Here is a 21,976-nt window from a genome sequence, read left to right as displayed (position 1 = left end):
ATGTGTTTGTTGATGGAGTTTGTGGATGAATGCCATGCCTCTAGGAATTCCCTGGCTGTTCTCTGTCTGGCTTGCCCTATGATAGTAATTTTGTCCCAGTCGAATTCATGTTGCTTGTTGTCTGCGTGTGTGGCTACGAAGGATAGCTGGTCGTGTCGTTTCGTGGCTAGTTGATGTTCATGTATGCAGATTGTTAGCTGTCTTCCTGTTTGTCCTATATAGTGTTTAGTGCAGTCCTTGCATGGTATTTTGTACACTACATTCGTCTTGCTCATGTTGGGTATCGGGTCCTTCGTTCTGGTGAGTTGTTGTCTGAGCGTGGCTGTTGGTTTGTGTGCCGTTAAGAGTCCTAGGAGTCGCAGTAGTCTGGCAGTCAGTTCCGAGATGCTCCTGATGTGTGGTAGTGTGGCTAGTCCTTTTGGTTGTGCTATGTCCTCGTTCCGTGGTCTTTCTCTTAGGCATCTGCTGATGAAGTTGCGCGGGTATCCGTTTTTGGCGAATATCTTGTATAGGTGTTCCTCTTCTTCTTTTTGCAGTCCTGGTGTACTGCAGTGTGTTGTGGCCCTTTTGAATAGTCTCCTGATGCAGCTTCGTTTGTGTGTGATGAGGTGGTTACTTTCATAGTTTAGGACTTGGTCTGTGTGTGTGGCTTTCCTGTATACTCTTGTAGTGAATTCTCCGTCTGGTGTTCTCTGTACCATCACGTCTAGGAATGGGAGTTGGCTATCCTTTTCTTCTTCTCTCGTGAATCGGATTCCTGTGAGTGTGGCGTTGATGATCCGGTGTGTTTTTTCTATTTCCGTGTTCTTAATGATTACAAACGTGTCATGGACATATCTGAACCAGAGTTTGGGTTGAATTTGTGGTAGGACTGTTTGTTCTAACCTTTGCACAACTGCCTCTGCTATGAGTCCCGAGATTGGTGATCCCATGGGTGTTCCGTTGATTTGTTTGTATATCTGGTTGTTGAATGTGAAGTGTGTTGTGAGGCACAAGTCCAGTAGTTTAAGTATGCCGTCTTTGTTGATAGGTTCAGCGTCCTGTTTTCTGTTCTGTATGTCCAGTAGGTTGGCTATTGTTTCTCTGGCTTGGGTTTTGTCAATCGAAGTGAACAGTGCCGTCACGTCGAATGATATCATGGTTTCTTCTTTGTCTATGTGTATATTTCTGATGATGTCCAAGAATTCCTGTGTTGATTGTATAGAGTGTTTGGATCCGCTGACCAGGTGTTTTAGTTTCTGTTGTAGTTCTTTGGCCAGTTTGTATGATGGTGTCCCTGGTAGTGATACTATGGTTCTGAGTGGGATGTCTGGTTTGTGTACTTTAGGTAATCCATAGAATCTGGGGGTGTTGTTGCTTTCCGGTTTCATTCTTTGTAGGTCAGCTATGGTTATCTGTCCGTTCTTTTGTAGATTCCTTAGTGTGTTTTTTATCCTATTGGTGAGCTGTGGGGTGGGGACAAACTCCCTCTTTTGGTAGGTGTTGGTATCTTCAAGTAGTTGTGCTTTTTGGATGTAATCAGATTTATCTAGGATGACCGTCATTCTGCCTTTATCTGCTGGTAGTATGATTATTTTCTTATCGTTTCTTAGTGATTTCAGTGCTTCCCTCTCCTTGGTGTTGAGGTTATGTGTTTGTCTTTTCCTTATTATCATAGGTACGACAGTTTGACTCACTGTTTGTTGTGTCTCTTCTGTCAGTCCATTGTTCCTGAGTGTGCATTCTAGTGCTGTTAGGAAGTCTGCTGTCGTTGCGTCCCTGTGGTTGTAGTTGAGCCCCTTGGCCAGTATTGTTCTTTCCGTGTCTGTGAGCTGTCTGTGGGAGAGGTTTTTAACCCAGGTGTGTGTTGTAGTGTCCTCTTTGTTGTGTGTTAGTTTGGCCATTTTTTCCTTTTAGTGCATTTTTTTGTGGTGTGTGGTCCTGTTCAGTCCTATGGCAACAGCCTGTTCTATGGTCTGGGTCCATTCCTGATTCGTGGTTTTGAAATTAACGACTTTTGGCGCGCAATTTCATGTCTGTATCTGTGAAGTCGGTTGTGCGCGTCTGTGATCATAACCTGGATCATCCTGAATCCGTTCTGCTGGTCTGTTTCCCTGGCTTGTGGATTGTTGACTGGCGGTCTGTATCTGACACATTGTGGAAGGATTCGATTCTTTCGGCATTCATGCAGGAACCGGAGTTGTTCGTATGTGGCGCTTAGTCGGTTAGTGCAGGATTCCCATTTCCTGGTTTGTCTCAGCGTCTCTCGCCCGTAAGAGTTCAAAGTTTGTGCGAAGATTTGTAGCTCGGGTGCTCGTTGTTGTGGTTCTGTTCGCCGAGCTGGAAGTTTTTGTGGCAAACGTTTCGTCCCCTGGCTCGGCGACATCATCAGTGCTTGGGAGCCTCCTGCGAAGCGCTTCTTTGATGTTTCCTCCGGTGTTTATAGTGGTCTGTCCCTGCCGCTTCCGGTTGTCAGTTTCAGCTGTCCGCTGTAATGGTTGGTATATTGGGTCCAGGTCGATGTGTTTGTTGATGGACAGAGACGGAGAATTCACTACAAGAGTATACAGGAAAGCCACACACACAGACCAAGTCCTAAACTATGAAAGTAACCGCCTCAACACACACAAACGAAGCTGCATCAGGACACTATTCAAAAGGGCCACAACAAACTGCAGTACACCAGGACTGCAAAAAGAAGAAGAGGAACACCTATACAAGGTATTCGCCAAAAACGGATACCCGCGCAACTTCATCAGCAGATGCCTAAGAGAAAGACCACGGAACGAGGACATAGCACAACCAAAAGGACTAGCCACACTACCATACATCAGGAGCATCTCGGAACTGACTGCCAGACTACTGCGACCCCTAGGACTCTTAACGGCACACAAACCAACAGCCACGCTCAGACAACAACTCACCAGAACGAAGGACCCGATACCCAACATGAGCAAGACGAATGTAGTGTACAACATACCATGCAAAGACTGCACTAAACACTATATAGGACAAACAGGAAGACAGCTAACAATCCGCATACATGAACATCAACTAGCCACGACACGACACGACCAGCTATCCTTAGTAGCCACACACGCAGACAACAAGCAACATGAATTCGACTGGGACAAAATTACTATCATAGGGCAAGCCAGACAGAGAACAGCCAGGGAATTCCTAGAGGCATGGCATTCATCCACAAACTCCATCAACAAACACATCGACCTGGACCCAATATACCAACCATTACAGCGGACAGCTGAAACTGACAACCGGAAGCGGCAGGGACAGACCACTATAAACACCGGAGGAAACATCAAAGAAGCGCTTCGCAGGAGGCTCCCAAGCACTGATGATGTCGCCTCGCCAGGGGACGAAACGTTTGCAACAAAAACTTCCAGCTCGGCGAACAGAACCACAACAACGAGCACCAGAGCTACAAATCTTCGCACAAATGTTGTCCTTGTTTCCATGGCTTTGTCTCTGGCTGGTTAAAAAGTGAGTTTTGTTTCTAACAAGAGGAACCCGAATTGTTCAATATATTTATCCTTTCTTCAGCGTTCAGCTATCTAAGTATTCGACTACAAATTGAGATCTCAATATTGAATGAGCAAGCAATATTCCACTGAGCACTTTTGAAGGTTTTGTATTGATGCCACTTTTTTTAAGCAAACAAAATCTCGAAACTCTCAGAAAAATGCAAACACTATAGACATATTAAAGCAACTTTGTTAATGTGACTGCTGTTGGCTGGTGTTTTTTGCATTGCTGTGGCATGAACTGAGAGAGAAGCCCCTCCATAGAACTTCCAGGAACTTGTACTAATTTTTTTTCACATTGTTGTGTTCTCGATGAAACTTAATTAAGTCACACATTGGACTAACATTTTCTTTGTGATCACTGCATTCATTACTGGAATCTCTTCTGACTTGGAAGTGTCACAGTTTCCATATCTGCAAGTGGTGTTACAGCACAAATTAATTGATTTTAAACAAACACTTGAAAAATTCAACCATTGTAAAAGCTCTGAAGATGGAGGATTTCAGCATTATAAACTTGTTTGTTGGATCTTTACATTGAAACTCCAATTTATCAATTTAATCAACCTGCCACATCCCATACAAATAGGGATGAGTTAGATATTCAACATGAGTATGTCTCATTAACTGTAACTTTAAATCCGCAATCCTGCCTACCCTGAAAACCTTTAACCACCCCTCTCTCAACAATAAACTATTTATCTTTGCCTTTAAAATATTCCATAGCTCTTAATAATGTGTCAGAGTTTCCACATTTTGAGATAAAACAAATCATCTCCATGTGTTTTAAATGGACAACCACTGACATTTAGACAGTAATCCTTCATTCTCGTCTCTTCTGTAAGTGCTCTCTACATTTGTGTTAAAATTCCACCACGATAAAAGGAAAACATTTATTCGCTTTCCTAATTATGATTGTATCTGTATGCTAGCACTTTGTGATTTAGGTAATATTACACTCTGACCCCACTGCAGCTCAGAACCAAGGAATCTCCCTCTATTTAAAAAAATGCTTTTCTTCCAGTCAAAATGGACAACTTCAAATTTATCCACGTAAAGTTCTATTTGTCAGGTCTTTGACTATTCACTTAACCTATATTTCTCTATCGCACCCCAATGTCCTCTGAGGTTATTTTTTAACCTTCCTTTGTCATGTCAGCTTTATATTCATTCCTTCATAAGTCATGGACTGTGAGTCAATACTTGGAATATTTGAGCAGATACAGACTCAATTCAAATGGCTGCTCAAGTTATATTATCCTAACCATTCTGAACTCCAGCTAATTCTCAATTCCAAACAAACACTGAATTAAATGCGAACATTCATGTAAAAAAAGGCTGAGCCCCTGAATCTAATTAGATGATACCAAAATAACAATGGCAGTCCCGTCAGCCTCTCTCTCTCTCTGCACACACACACACACCATGGATAAGGGAACATGTTGAACTGTAAGATGCCTGTAAGGTAAATGAATACTATAAACTTCCACTGTACTATGACAACCTTTTAGCCAAACTACAAAGGTTGACTCCGACCTGTGCGTCTTGCTTGATGTGAGAGCTTAGGAACGTGGCTCACATTCCTGACTCTTACACTGGCAAGAAGTGTGTCCAGTTGCAGCTGTTGTTCGACCGCATGACGAATCTGGAGCTGAGGATGGACTCACTGTGGAGCATCCGCAGTGCTGAGGAGGTCGTGGATAGCATATTTAATGAACTGATCACACCGCAGTTAGCGTTTCTGAGGGTGACAGTGAATGGGTGACCAAAAGACAGAAAAAGAGTAGGAAGGCAGTGCAGGTGTCCCCTGCGGTCATCTCCCTCAAAACAGGTATACTGTTTTGGATACTGTTGGCGGAGATGGCTCACCAGGGGAGGGCAGCAGTTGTCAAGATCATGGCACCATGGCAGGCACTGCTGTTCAAAAGGGCAGGAAAAAGTCTCGTAGGACCATAGTTATAGGGGATTCTATTGTGAGGGGAGTAGATAGGCGGTTTTGTGGCCGTAAACTGGAGTACTGGATGGTATGTTGCCTCCCAGGTGCTCAGATTAGGGATGTCACTGATCGGCTTCAGAGCGTTCGAAAAGGGGAGGGTGAATAGCCAGTTGTCCGGGTGCATATCGGCACCAACGATATAAGTAGAAAACGAGATGGGGGTCCTCAAAGAAGAAGTCAGGGAGCTAGGAGAGAAGTTAAAGAGGAGGACCTCAAAGGTAGTGATGTCGGGAGTACTACCAGTGCAACGTGCTAGTCAGTGAAGAAATGAAACAAATAGGCAGGATGAAGACGTGGCTTGAGAGATGGTGTAGGAGGTAGGGGCTCAATTTGTTGGACATTGGGAGAGGTTCTGGGGATTGTGGAACGATTACAAAATGGACAGTCTACATCTGAACCAGACTGGAACCAATGTCCTTAGGGAAGTTTTTGCTACTGCTTGTTGGGAATATTTAAACTAATGTGTCAGGAGACTGGGAACCAGAAGAGAGAATAAGTAGGCAGTGATGCGAAGATTGGAGACTGTAATAATTATGAAGATAGCATTCATAAAGGGAAGAGTAGGCAGAGAGTAGATGAGTGCAAAAACAAAACTGGCAGCCTGAAATGCATCTACTTTAATGCAAGGAGTATAGTGCATAAGGCAGATAAACGTAGGGCTTGGATTGCTGCCTGGGAGTATGATGTTATTTCAGTCACAGAGACTTGGTTGAAGGAAGGGCCTGATGATTGGCAATCAAACTTTCCATGATTTGGACGCTTCAGACAGGACAGAAAGGGAAGTAAAAGGGAGGGGTGGAGTTGCATTGCTGGTCAAGAACGATGTCACGGCTGTGCTAAAGGAGCACACTATGGAGGTCTTGGGTAGTGAGGCATTATGGGTGGAGCTGAGAAATTAGAAGTGTGCAGTTATATTGTTTGGGCTGTATGACAAGCCTCCCAACGGTGAGCATGTGGTAGAAGAACAAATAGGTAAACAGATTATGGAAATATGTAGAGGCAATAGCGTAGTGGTGATGGGAGATTTCAATTTTCCCAACATTGACTGGGATATACTTAGCGTCAGAGGTCTGAATGGAGTAGAATGTGTATTAAGTGTCCAGGAGCGTTTTCTATTGAAGTATGTCAATATTCCAACGAGGGAAGGGGCCATATTGGACCTGATACTGGAGAACAAGCCAGGACAGGTGGTAGAAGTTGCGGTGGGAGATTTCTTTGGGAACAGTGACCACAACTCTGTAAGTTTTAGAATATTCGTGGTTAAAGAAGAGAGTGGTCCTAAGGGAAGAGTACTAAACTGAGCCAAGATCAATTCTATCAAAATTAGGCAGGAGCTCAGAAATGTGGATTGGACACAGCTGTTTGAAGGGAAATCTACATTTGAGATGTGGGAGGCTTTCAAAGGTAGATTAAAGATAGTGCAGGATAAACGTGTCCCGTTAAAGGCAAAAGTTAAGAAGTGCAACATTTGTGAACAGTGGATGACAGGGGAAATTGTACGACTAGCCAAGAAGAAAAGGGAACCATACTTAAGGTCTAGGCAGCTAAGAACAGAACGGGCTCTGGAGGAATACCGGAAGAGTAGCACAAGTCTTAAACGATGAATCAAGCGGGCTTAAACGGGTTATGAAATAGCTTTAGCGAGCAGAATGGAGGAGAATCTCAAAGCATTTTATTTTAATATGAAAAGCAAGAGGGTAACTAGAGAAAGGATTGATCTACTAAAGGATAATGAAGGAAGGCTGTGTGTCGAACCTGAGCGAATTGGTGAGACTCTGAATGATTACTTTGCATCAGTGTTTACTGAGGAGAGGAACATGATGAATGTTAAGATTAGAGATAAAACTTTGATTCGTCTGGATCACGTTGACATAAGTAGCAAAGATATGTTGCGGAGGCGAGAGGTTATTAAGTTGGACAAATCCCCAGGATCGGATGAGATCTATCCCAGAGTGCTTAGTAAGGTGAGAGAGGAAATAGCTGGGGCCCTGACAGATATCTTTTTGCAATCCTTGAATACAGGTGAGGTGCCGGAGGACTGGAGGGTAGCTTATGTTGTCCCCCTGTACAGCAAGGGTAGTAGGGATATTCCGGGTAATCAAAGACCAGTGAGCCTGACGTCAGTGTTGGGAAAGTTGCTGGAGAATGTACTGAGGGATAGGATCTAATTATATTTAGAAAAGAATGGGTTTATCAGTGATAGGCAACATGGCTTTGTGCGGGGGAGATCGTGCCTGACCAACTTAATTGAGTTCTTCGAGGAAGTGAGCTAGTTGATAAATGAAGGAAGGGCTGTTGATGTCATATACATGGACTTTAGTAAGGCGTTTGATAAGGTTCACCATGGTCGACTAATGGATAAATTGAAGTCATATGGTGTGCAGGGTGTTCCCTCGAGGTAGCTAAAGAACTGTATGAGAAATAGGAGACAGAGAGTAGTAGTTGAAGGGAGTTTCTCGAAATGGAGAAAGGTCACCAGTGGTGTTCCACAGGGGCCACTGTTGGGGCACTGTTGTTTGTAATACATATAAATGATCTGAAAGAGGGCATTGTTGGTATGATCAGCAAGTTCGCAGATCACACGAAGATTAGTGGAGTAGTAGAAAGCATAAGGGACTGTCACAGAATACTGGAGGATATAAATAGACTGGAGAGTTGGGCGGAAAAGTGGCAGATGGATTTCAATCCAGAAAAATGTGAGGTGATGCTAGTAGGCAAGACTAATTCTAGAGCGAATTACGCAATGAACGGAAGAGCCGTGGGAAAAATTGCTGGGCAGAGAGATCTGGGAGTGTAGGTCCATTGTACTCTGAATGTTGCTGTACAGATGGATAGAGTAGTCAAGAAGGCATATGGTTTGCTTGCCTTCATTGGATGGGGTACTAAATACACGAGCTGGCAAGTCATGTTAACATTGTACAAGACATTGGTTCAGCCGCATTTAGAATACTGTGTACAATTCTGGTCGTCACATTACCAAAAGGATAGGGAGACTTTTTAGAGGGTGCAGAGAAGGTTTGCGACGATGTTGCCTGGTATGGAAGGTGCTAGCTATGAAGAAAGTTTGAGTAGGTTAGGTTTATTTTCATTTGGAAAAAGGAGATTGAGGGGAAATCTGGATGAGGTTTACAAAATCATGAAGGGAATAGACAGGGTGGAGAGAGACAAGCTTTTTCCAAGGGTGAAGGATTCAATAACGAGAGGTCACGCTTCCAAGGTGTGAGATGGAAAGTTTAAGGGGGATACACACGGCAAGTACTTCACACAGAGGGGTGGTGGGCGTTTGGATCGCGTTGCCAGCAAAGATGGTACAGGCAGGCACTGTAGATTAATTTAAGATGCGTCTGGACAGATGCATGAGTAGGTGGGGAGCAGAGAGTTACAAATGCTTAGGAATTGACTGACAGGTACATTTGGATAGGCTCAGGCTTGGAGGGCGGAAGGGCCTGTTCCTGGGCTGTACATATTCTTTGTTCTTTTTATTAACATATACTTTCCTTTTCATGTTGTATTTATTAGAAGGTGCGAGGTTGGGAAGTGCTTTTGGCAAAAAGGACCGGAATCTCCTTGGTCACGCGTCACAAACAGAATTCATGCATTGCATCCATTAATCAGGACAGGAAATGAAATGCCAGCCTTCATTACAAAATGAGTCATATGTAGTAGTGGAGTGTTGTTGAGGCAGTATTTGGGCTATTGTGGACAGACTTTCTGACCTTTATAACGCGGTGATCTCCTTGTCACAGAGGCAGTGCAAAGCTGTTTTATCAGAATAATCTCTGGGATGATGGTAACATGAAGAGAGTGTGCAGGAAATTGATGTTTAATTTGCAGTACCGTGAGAGAATAAGAGTTGACTGCATTGAATCTTGAAGATTATGGACGAACACACATTACATCCAGAGAAAGACATTGATGGCATGAGAAATTGCATTTTGCCCATGATGCATGCTTCATTTTAGTTTGTGTACCTCTGTGAAGCTCCTAAGTTAGTTGGGAGAGAGCTCCAGGCTCTGAATGGACTCTCATTGCCTCAATGTGCAATTGGTGTGTGACACTGCACTGAAAGTCACATTGTTCACAAATCAGTCAGCAGCTGAAATGCCTAAAATGTTTACTGTTCCCAACAGCTTCCGACCTCCACTGGGAATACCGGTCTGCCTTCTCGGAGATGTTCACCCCCCTCCCCGTCAACGAACCATATTAATGTATCTATTGTGTACCATTACCAATGGAGCCAGGAGGAACGACATAGAGCAGTCTATCCGTGCAGCCTCTGTTTCATTGGTTTGTCTCGTTTGGTCATAGATAACATCCTCTTATTTCTGTACAATGGGCTTGAGTGGCTGAATTGCCACCTCCTGATGTCATTGGAGACGCTCAAGAACCTGACTGGGCAAACCGTGTTTCCTGTTTAGCAGCTCATGTGTTTGACTGGGCTCCTTATCTTCCTGTGTAATAGTCAGGAGAGAATGAATGGGCTATCCCTATTCTTATCCAATAACATTGATGGGCAGAATTGCCTCCTCATATTCCTGTGAAGTGAGCTTGAGGACCTGAATGAGCACCTCTCTTTACTCTGGTAACGCACAGTGTCCAGCAGGACTGTTACATGAATGTTACCGACAGTTCAAATGCACAAGGCTGAATGCAGTCTGGGTCTTCCTGCACATGGACACATGCTGCTTCCGGAGCTGAGGGGGTAACATTATTCTAAACATTGTATGATTTTCAGTCAACAACTCCACTTCAGAGATTCTGTTGGAGGGAAGACACCGTGGCGCAAATGAGGATCCTTGTGCTGTGCATCTCCCGCAGAGATGTCCCGAGACTAAGGTGGGACATGTCGAAGAACTACAAACAGCTCCTTTGTGCTGAATCACTTCAACCTGTGGGGAGGTTACGCTTCATTTCCATTATGTTCAATTTTATTCAGGTTATTTGATACCATCCTCAGTTAAATACTGCCTTGTTGTCAGGGCCAGTCACCTGGTTTTTATATATTTTGTTGATGTCAATAGGTCACGGTGTATAGTTGCGGTGTGTTTCCTTCTCACAAAGGGGAGTGACCGTCTGGACGTCACTATTCCACAGAGGACGGGGAGATAGATCAATGAGGTAGTTGGAAGACAGGGATAGATGGATGTTTGACACGGCAGGCACTCCAGGAGTTGGGGCTTAGAGCAGATCAGCCATGATCCCATTGCCTACTCCTGCTTCTCATGTTCTTGCATTCTGTTAATGGAAGGTTCATCGTTGTTATTTCCCTGGCTGTCCTGTGAAGGAATGTTGTAGTCAAAGAGACCAGAGGATTTTGTGAGCTATTTCTGGGTACAGTATGTGGTCATTATTCACTATGAATCTGCATCAACAACATGACAAATAAATGGAGACAATGGAACTTCTGTATAGAGAGTAACACCAACTCTTTTTCCCAAGAACGTTTTCCGATCAGCACCAAATCATGTTTGACTGTATTCAGGGGCGGAATTGTCTCCTCAGTTTCTGTGCACCATGTACTAGGAGTAAGTGGTCTCCAACTGCTCGTTCGTAGCACATTGAGGGGCTGAATGGATGGGGCGAATTAGGACTGAGGAACAGGTGTGGGTCCCTGCCCCACCAGGCACTAAGGTTGTGGCTGATCAAATTGTGGTCTCAGCCCCACGTTCCTATCGGCAGTTCATTATCCTTGAGTCACTTTCCCGTCAAATATTTAACTAACACACCTTTGAATAAATGAAAACACACAGATACCACAAACCTGTTGGTAGGAGAAATTCCCACTCAAGTGGCCTTTTGAGAAATTCTCCTTCACCCTGTTCCTACCGACGTTAGAGAATCATTGCTTCTTTTTCTAGTCCCACACCTCCAGACGTTACGGCAAATTATCAGTGTTATTAAGTGTGTGATATGGTAAATGATATCCGTCTCAGACTGGGTCATGTTCAGTGTTAGGAGCAAGTCAGACAGGTTTCTTAAATTTGTAAAAATAACTAATCTAAATCCAAAGCAAAGTTAGTCGAATTACGATGGATACATAAATGATATACAGTTTGAACATCGACAATATATACATCAACATTTATTTTTCTATAAATCGGAGACACAGAAACATGCATACGTAGACACATGCACACGCATGTCTGAAGGCAAACCGAAAATAATGGAACTGTGCAGAATATTAATTCGAAAGAGCTTTGTCCAAATAACAGTTAATTTCAGAATAAAAGCAAGATTGAGAGAGTTTCAATTGTTATTCTGCCTCTGAAGTTATTCTGCCTCACAGATGCTGCTAGCATTGGGGTTTCTTCCTGGAACAGTTAGATTTGGCTGAATTCCCTTTGCTGCATGCAGCGGAGAGATTCCAATGAATCCTCAACAGGAACCCTCAAAGTGTGCTAAAGATGGCTGACTGGTTTTCAGCTCTCTTATTTTGCTGTAGAGAAGTACAATTAGAGACGGAGCAATGGCCATTGCTTCTACGACAGTTTGCATTTGCTCCCTCTCTGATCTGAAACATGCAATAATGTGACCCAAACCCCAACATGGACTAGGTAAGGTCTGGTTGAACATTCTCCTGATTGAATTACTCCATCCCTATTAATTGTTCCATTTATAAATGATTTGTAATTTATAATTTGAAGGTATATTTATATGTGTCTGCATAATTTTTGTACAATAAATTCATGTCTTCATAGTACCTGTGTTAAAATGATTGTGTTGTTTTCTAAAATTAAATCCTTAGTTTTATTCTCTCATCCCTCAGCTCCGCCTCAATACACTCTCCTCAGGGTCTTATATGGTTCAATATGATCAGCTCTCATTCTCAGGTCTGAAGTACTCTGACCTTGTAGAGGCTATGAGGGGCATGGATGCGGGATCAGCCAAGGTTAATTTCCGAGGCTGGAGGCGTCCAAACCCGAGGGCAACGATTTAAAGTGAGAGGGGAAAATTAAACAGATTCCTGAGTGGTAACTTTTTCACACAGAGGGTAGTGCGTGTATGGAGCGAGCTGGCAGCGAAAGTGGTGGAGGCTGGTACAATTACAACATTTAAGAGGCAATGGATGGGTATATAAATAAGAAGGGTTTAGCGAGTCATGGGTTAATTTTGGCAAATGGTTTTAGATCAGATGGAATATCTGGTCGGTGCAAATGAGCTGCAATGAAGGGTCTGTTTCCGTGCTGTATGACACTATGATTCTATCAGGCCTTCATTGTCGCAAGGAGTAAAGCGAAGCATCTGTGAAAAGTTTCCAAAACATTTGCATTTTTTTTCTCTTTCAATTTCAGGGTTCTTTACTACATACAATACATTCGATGTAGTCTCAGCATTGTCATGTACAGATGCAGCAAAACATCCCGATGAGTATACCCGATTGCCTTTGCATGAAACAGCATCATTCAATACACTTCCCTAATCTGCTGACTGGGTTTATATGACTCATGGACCGAGACACACACATCACTCCGTACCAATGTGTTCTGTGATGTTCCCTTCATTTAAGTAGGTTCCTATTATTTTATCTGTGCTGAGCACTGCCAAAGTTTGCTCACTAACTTCCCCTGTCGGTATCCCATTGCGGAGTCTCCATATGCTGTTAAATGACTATCTTGGTAAATGAACTAATTGAGCTCCAATTCAATCAGTCCTCTCATCTAAGTCATTGGTATAGATTATACATTGTTGATAACGTCACACGGATCCCTGAGGCACTCCACCAAGTTACAACTTTACAACCTGAATATAAACATTTATCCTGAATGCTTATTCCCTGATAGTTTACCAGGTTTCCCCTGTTCCTGGGCAGTAAGCGAGAAAGGTTGGATGGCCTCATCCTACACTGTGTAATGTACTTAGCCGACTGAATGACTTCAATCTATTCCTGTGTAAACCCTTAGAGGGCAGAATGGTCTCCGTCTGTCTCATTATAACGATGCTGACTGGCTGAATGGGATCTTTCTTTATCTCTGTAGCATTACTGAGTGGTTCAGAGAACAACATATGGGTTAGGGTCAGCAGCTGGCCATTCAGCCCCTCGCGCCTGCTGCACCATTCAGAATGTGCATTGTTGATGTGATTGTAACGAAACATCACCTTCCTGCCAGTTCCCAATAAACATGGATTCTCTTGTTCACCAAAGATCTATGGAACTGAACCTTGCTACTTCGGCATGAGAACAGCACAGATCATACAAACCTAAAGAGAAAGGAACATCCCTGTCTCTGTCAGAAATGGGAATGTCCTTATTCTCAAAATGTGTTCCCCTCAAATGAATCACCACTCCTTTGATATATAAGGAGTGGACAATTAGGAACATATATCGACCATTCAGCCCATAAAGCCTGTCCACATTCTCATTAACGCTCCTAAATCAAATATTTACCAAATTCAGCCTGCACTGACTTCGTTGAAAGACAATTCCAGGCACCACAAGATCACATGAGCAATGAACCCTGGAAATAGAATTAGGCTATTCAGCCCATCTTGCCTGCCATGACATTTGATCGCTGCTAAAATATTTCTCAACCCCATTCTCCTGCTTTCTAAGATTGATCATTGATAACTGCTTAATAAAAACGTATATATCTCTGTATGAAAGACAGTGTGTGCCTGTATGTGGGGTTATGTTCGTGTGTTTGTGTATAAACGTCCATATCTGTGTGCATATCTCTGTTATGTGTTAGTGTCAGTATCTCAGTTTGTGTGTACCTCTGTCTGCATCTCTGTGCAAAGTTGTTTTTGAAGTAAATAGATTGAAATTGGAATCGAAGTCTCGCTCCTCCTCTCTCTCTGTCTGTTCCTCGAGTTCGCAGAGTTCATAGAGTTCCCACAGTGTGGAAACAGGCCCTTCGACCCACCACATCCACACTGACACTTCGAAGAGTAACCGACCCAGACCAGTTCAAATGCTATCCTACGTTTACTCATGACGAATGCCCCTAACCTACACATCCCTGTGCACTAAGGACAATTTAGCATGGCTAGTTCACCTAACATCCGCACCTTTGGACTGCGGGTGGAAACAGGACAATCTGGTGGAAACCCTCGCAGACACGGAGCGAATGTGAAACTCCACACAGACAATCGCCTGAGGGTCGAATCGAGCCCGGGTGCCTGGCGCTGTGAGGCAGCAGTGCTCGCCTCTGAGATTTGTGATTAGATTCATACAATACTACCCTCTGCTGGCCTCCCCACACCACTGCATCAACGGCAGAGTTTTTTTTTGCTCACTCGGAAGATAACAAATCATTCACTGTGAATCTCTCAAATTGCACGGGCGTTTGATTTTTCCAATAATATCTTTGGAAGCATAGAGTAGTTTTGCTCGATACTGAGCAATGTTGTTCCTGTGTCATTGGCGACACTACTGGGCCTTTTTCGGGACTTCTCAATATTTTCACACACAAGTTTTAAGCATTTCAAATCACAGAATGAGAAATCAATTCATGCCATCTCCTGACAAAATGGTTCACTCAGAGATGAGCATTTCCATTCTGAAAGGCCCAAGTATATTTGCAACATTCCATCTACCACCTTTGCGTGTGCGAGCCTGCTCGTGTGTGTGTGTTGATGGTGCTATCAATTTGGATCGTGCTATGAGCTCTCTCACTCTCTCTCCCTCCCGGACTGAATACTCGAGGGTTGTCACTCTCTGCCGCTGTTACTGCAGTAGGGTGGGGAGGCCAGCTGAGGGAGAGATTGTTTCATTTTCAGCACTACAGAGACGGTCAGACCTGCACGTACATATAGATACTCACAGAGTCAAATACAGACACACAGGTACGGGTGGTGGTGGGGAGAGATGGACATCGGGCACTCCACCACCTGGTTTGTCCCTTTCCGTCCTATTCCAGGCTGTTTCTCTTGGAATGCAAGAAATGAAGGGACGGTGTGAAGGTGGGAGTGGGGGTCCCTGCTGTACGTGCTGTTGTGGGTTGGGGGGGGGGAGATGTTGAAGTGTGTCCAGAGGGAGTCAGTCCATAGTGTTGTATGCAAGCATTGTTACGAATGAGGGAGACAGTGTGGAGTGGAAAGAGAGAGAGAAGGAAGGTGCTGCTTGCAGCAGTGAGAATGGTGGAGCATTAGCCTTGTTCGTGTGTTGGTGGTATAACAGATATACAGTGAGTGTGAGGGAGCAGAGAGAATACAATAACACTTATCCTGACAAAGCGGGGAAGGTTATTGATGCTGGTCCTGTATTGCTGAACATTTCTTCAGACCGCAGATACTGCACTGAGCTCAGACAGTGCTCAGTGGGTCTGGTGGTGTGCCCCCCTCCACCCCCCGGGAAGAGAATGGTCCCCCTCTGTACTAGCACATCCACCAGGACCTCCGTGCCTCGTTGATAAACCGTGGTGAAATTGCCCCTTATCTGCCATGCTCGGGGTTAACTGTGCAAGGCAGCTCCTAACTGAGAAAGCTCAACCATGTGCCCATTGGCCCTTTAATAGTGGCACCATTTTCAGGGATCACGGAATATCCAAGGGCATCCGGGCGATGGTGAGTACCTCCAGCCATGATGGATGGGAGAATCGGGCTGGTATTGAATGTGAGGTGGGTGGGTAGTTAATGATTTAAGTTCGATAAGATAGCACCAGGAAACTAGCTCAGCCTCGTGCAGACGATCCCTCAATGAAAATGTCACTGAGATAAATTATTGTTTAGTTCAACCCAATGAGTTGAAGACTCTGCAGACCCCAATCCCAGTGACAAGGCTGCAGCTGCTTGACCAATGGTCTCCATCGCACGGAAGGAGCTAAACGTCACTTATGCTTGGGAAATAAGGCAGTGAGGAGGGGGTGGTTGAGGTGTCAGTGGAAGAGCACATTATGGCAAGTCATCATAATTCTATTAGTTGCAAAATAGAGATGGAAAAAGATGAAACAGGTCTCAAACATAAAGTTCTAAATTGTTGAAAATTCATTTTTGGTGATATTAATCAAGAATTTTCCAAAGTCGATTGGGGCAGATACTCGCAGAGAAGGGGGCCAGTTGAGAAGTGGGAAGCCTTCGAAAATGAAATGTCAGGAGTACAGAGACATTATTTTCCTGTTAGGATGAAGGGTAAGGCTGGTACACGTAAGAAATGCTGAAGGATTGAAGTTATTGAGGTTCTGGTCACAGAGAAGAGGGAAAGATATGTCAGGTATAGACAGCAGGAATTGAGATTTTCTTTCTTAATTCATTCATGGGATGAATGCGTCCCTGGCTAGGCAAGCATCTATTACCCAGAGGGCAATTAACAGTCAACCACATTGTTGTGGATCTGGAGTCACATGTAGGCCAGACCAGGTAAGGATGGCAGTTCGTTTCCTTAAAGGGTTTCCGTGAACCAGATGGATTTTCCAACAATCGGAATGGTCATCATTAGCCTCTTAATTCATGATTTAAAGTGAATCACTAGAAGAGACTGAAGGCAACAAGAAAATACTGAAGAAGGAAACTGGGAGCATAAAAAGGGGACATGTGATAGCTTTGGCAAATAAAGTTAAGAAGAATCCAAAGGAATTCTACAAATACATCAAGGACGAAGAGTAATTATGGAGAGAATAGGACAGCCTTAAAGATCAGCAAGGCTGCCCATGTGCAGAACCACAGGAAATGGGGGAGGTACTGAACGAATATTTTGCATCAGTATTTACTGTGCAGGAGGATATGGAAGCGAGGGAACTTGAGGAATAGGTATTGAAATCGAGGAAACCGTCTGTATTACAGAGGAGCTGCTGGGGATCTTAAATCATGCAAAGGAAGAAAAATGCCTTGGTTTTTATTAGATGTTAGCTATACTCTGTGGGAAGCTAGGAAAATGATTGATGGGCCCCTTGCTATCATCAATAGCCACAGGAAAAGCGCCGGAAGACTGGAGGTTGGCTAACGTGGTGCCATTAGTTAAATGATTTAAGAATGGTAATAAGGAAAATCCAGTGAGCCTGACGTTCGTGGTGGGTACGTTGTTGGAGGGGATTACAAGGCATTGGATTTTCACGCATTTTGAAAGGTAACGACTGATTAGGGATAGTCAACATGGCTTTGTGCAAGCAATATTGTGTCTCACTGACTTGACTGAGATTTTTTGAAGAAGCGACTAAGAAGATGAATTGAGGTAGAGAAGTGTACATTGTCGATAGGGACATCAGTAAGGTGTTGAACAACATTGTACATGGTCATCTGTATAACAAGGTTGGTTCATATGAAATACATGGAGAACTAGCCATTTGGATACAAAATTGGCTCAAAGGCTGGAGACCGAGGGTGGTGGTAGAGGGTTGCAATATCCTGGAAACGTTTGCAATGCTCCCCATGCTGAGCAGATAGTCCGGTTTATGGAGTAGTCCACCAGCACGGTCTGCATAGCTCTCAATCTTTGCAGTCACCTTACCCCAGTTTATGATATCTGGGCTGGTTCTGTGAAGAAGATTCAAACTTTGAAGCAATGGACCATTGCAGCTGATCTGGCAATGTCCGCATTCACAATGTGTGCATTCTTAAGATTGGGCCGACTGTTGTCTCACTTATCCAGTTCTTCCAATCGCCCCATCTCCTTATCCACATTTTCACCAAGTTATCAGTGAATTAATTATTAGTTTTTTTTTCTGTATCTTTCCCTGGCTTTGGCTTTTGACTCTCTCCTGTATCGATTGCTGGCATGGTGAAGCTCAGAAACATAGAAATGGTGTGTGTCAGGCTGTTGTTCACTTCTCGATATGTCCCATGTGGTGCTCCATGGACAGGTGTTCCAGGAGCTTTGAGTCACAAGTTTGAAATTTGGTATGCGCCTGCTCGCAGAACGCCTCTGTTTGTCTCTCTCAGTTGATCGTGCGGTCAGGAACACGAGGAAAACCCTTGAGTATAATTGTAAAGGACCAGGCATCTAAATTGTAGCTGAGAGGCTTGTGGCTGACTCCAGTTATTGAAAGGTTAGTGGAGCTGCTGGGGATGGTTTGCTGGAGGTTGTGATGTGAGTTGCCTCAGACATTCAGGGAGACCCGAGGATTTGGTGACCCAAATCTGGATGGAGCACGGGGACTGTAGTTACAGCATCTGGGTCTGTAACATGAACAACAAATGGAGCAATGGCTACAGAGAGGGAAAGCACTGAAACCACGGAGTGAGTATGTGTGCGGAAAGGGATCAGCAATATCTGTCTGTATCGTAGCCTGGACAAGCGCATACTCTCACTCTCACCGTTACATACAATGATGCACACTCTCCCTATCAGCCCCTCACACACATTCACACTCCCCGCTCTCACGTTCCACACACGCATTCCACTCTGTCACACACGCATGCACACACAGCCTCTCTTTCTCCCTCCCGCGCTCAGACGCACACTCCACCTCACTCTCTCTCATGTACACACAGTGTCTCTCTTTTCCCTTCAAACAGACACACGCCTCACTCACTCATATGCATACGTGCTACTCCTACTTTGTAAATCAAATCAGTCTGACTCCAGGTCAAGACACAGACAGATTCCAAACAAGGCCTCACGCTTAGAATACATTGTCTGACCGCAAGTGTTACTTCATTTACATTGATAGTACCTGAAGGTATCTCCAGGCAGTGACTTGAAATAAATTCTGCGATTTGCATATTAATCAATCAAACTCGCACCTCCATTCTAAATGATTAAGTACTTAAGAGCCATCTTAGGTTTGTGGACAATTCAGTTACATGAGTTGTGCAACTCTTTGATCTTTCCCTTATAACTTTGTGTTTAATGTCTTCCTCTCTCTTACACCTGCTGAAGGAGCAGCGCAATGAAACCTTGTGTTTACAAATAAACCCATTGGACTCTAACCTGGTGTCATTTGATTTTTGACCTTGCGCAACCCAGTCCAAAACCAGCGGCACCATATTATGTCTTACTGGTTAGCCAATCCTCTCTCAAGCAAGTAAATTGTTCCTAATCTCATGTGTTCTTGGCTTGCATATTAATATTTTAAGATGCACGTTACGCACTCATGTCTGGAAGTCCAGATATAATCCATCTATAGGATCCCCATTATCCATCTTGCTTGTTACCCTTTCTTTAAAGAAAGTTAGTCTAATCATTCAAACATGATTTATCCTTCATAAAACTATGTCGACTGTGCTGGATTGTGGCTTGGCTTTGGAAATCTCCAGTTATTAATTCCTCCATAACGTATTTTAACATTTTGTCTTCATTCCCAATAGTTTTTTCACTACTTTTCATTTCCCAGTGAAGCTGGTTATTCGGAATCCTCCCCTTTCTATAACCTCTACGTTCCCTTTCACAATTCCATTGTAACAAGCAAAAGGCTGTAAAACATCTGTTGCAGTTGCTGTATAAGAGGCATGAGTGACTAAATGGAATCATTGTGTTCTGGCTTTACACACACGATGGGCTGAAAGTCCTCCTGGTGTTGTGACATTAGTCCTGAAGGCCTGAATGTCCTGCACCTGTTTCTGACCAAGCCGCTCAAGACCTCAATGTCCTCCTCCTGTTGCTCAATGACAGATTTGGGGAGTTATGAAATCTCCCTGCCCAAATGTCACTTTTCAAAGACTGAACTGTGCAGACCAGTTGTGTTGACCACATTTGGTAGCATAGTGGTTAGCATTGCTGCCTCACAGCATCAGAGAATCAGATTCAATTTCAGTCTCCAGATTCCTCCCACAGTCCCAAGATGTGCATGTTAGGTGGTTTGGCCACGTTAAATTACCCATAATGTTCGGGGATATGGAGGCCATGTGTATTAGTTATGGAAAATGCCAGGTTACAAGATTGGATGGGGTGGGTGGTGGAATTGGATGGGATGGTCTTCGGAGGATCAGTGTGGAGTCGATGGGTCAAAATGGCTTGGTTTCACACTGCAGAGATTTTATTATTAACACCTTTATTGCAGAAACCAGTTGAGGGAATAATCTCAGTTAATTCCAATATCCTTTCCTCAGGAAGGAGATTAAACCTGTGCACAGTACTCCAGATGTGATCTCACCAGGATCCGTTACAGCAGCAGCAACACTCTACCAGCCTGCTGTAAGGTTCCCACCCAGGTTAGAGCAGGCTCAGCTGTCTCTTCACCAGCATAATGGGAGAGCTGGAGAAAATCTCACAATGACACTTGAGAGGAACAGGTAAGATGTGGTGAGATTATTTAAATAATAATATATGCTTCGCCAAACATCTCGCCTGAATCTACCATTAACCTCCCCAAAACCCACGTCACTCAGATTCCACAGAATCTGGTGAGGTGGATCTTAGGAACAGCAAGGGGAAGCAACGTTCATGGGAGTTATGTATCAAAGTGAAAGCTGCAATAGAAATGTAAATATGTCATAAAACAGGAATTAGACATACGGGTTTGTGGATACTGCAGTAATAATGGATAGCTTGAAATTATATCTAATCAGTGTTTAATCAAGTGAATGTTAATGTTGAGTGTGTCTGAGCTGGGTTGCTTTAGTAGTATGTTGAGCAACGAGCTGTTGATCAGGCAATTTTAGAGTTGGTGTTGTGTGATCAGAAGAGCAAATCGAAGACTTTGCTGTAAAGGAGCCTTTGGGAATAGTGATCTTAATATATTGAATTTTATATGATGTCTGAATACAAACACTTTTTTTCTTATATTTCGGGTATATACCTGAATCATGGCAAGCCATTAAGATATGAGAAGAAATTTGGTGAATCTGAAAAGTATGTTAAATGAATTAATGAAAGACAGGCAATGTCTGTTATTTACAGAAACACTGTAAGGTCTACTGTATATATATATATATATATATATATATCCCTCCAAGGTATAATTCGCAAAAGCTGGGCGGCACGGTGGCACAGTGGTTAGCACTGCTGCCTCACAGCGCCTGAGACCCGGGTTCAATTCCCGCCTCAGGCGACTGACTGTGTGGAGTTTGCATGTTCTCCCCGTGTCTGCGTGGGTTTCCTCCGGGTGCTCCGGCTTCCTCCCACAGTCCAAAGATGTGCAGGGTCAGGTGAATTGGCCATGCTAAATTGCCCGTAGTGTTAGGTAAGGGGTAAATGTAGGGGTATGGGTGGGTTTCGCTTCGGCGGGTCGGTGTGGACTTGTTGGGCCGAAGGGCCTGTTTCCACACTGTAATGTAATCTGTAATCTGTAAAACGGGACATAATGATGGTGAATAAAAGAAGTTAAAAATTTCATTAGATCGATGAATGTGCCTGAGAAAAGAGTCATATATTGTGGATTCATTGAAATTTTGGACGCAGCGAAGAAAGACTGATAAACTTATAAGTAAATTAGACAGAGAACAAGAATGCAAACTAACCAGAAACAAAAAGACTGATGAAAAACTGCCATCAATATTTGAAAGGAAAATAAGAGCAAGGTCAAATGTGGGACAGTGAATGTATGGACAGGATAATTTATTGTGGAGAACAGAAAAAAAATGATAAGGAAACTAAACAGTTACTTTATGCCTGACTTCAAGGAGAAAGCTCCAGAAAATCTCCCAG

Source organism: Chiloscyllium plagiosum, unplaced genomic scaffold (genome assembly GCF_037043375.1).
Source record: "Chiloscyllium plagiosum isolate Xiang-an unplaced genomic scaffold, Cpla_swu_hap1 HiC_scaffold_29, whole genome shotgun sequence".
NCBI lineage: Eukaryota > Metazoa > Chordata > Chondrichthyes > Orectolobiformes > Hemiscylliidae > Chiloscyllium > Chiloscyllium plagiosum.
This window is presented reverse-complemented; position numbering follows the sequence as displayed.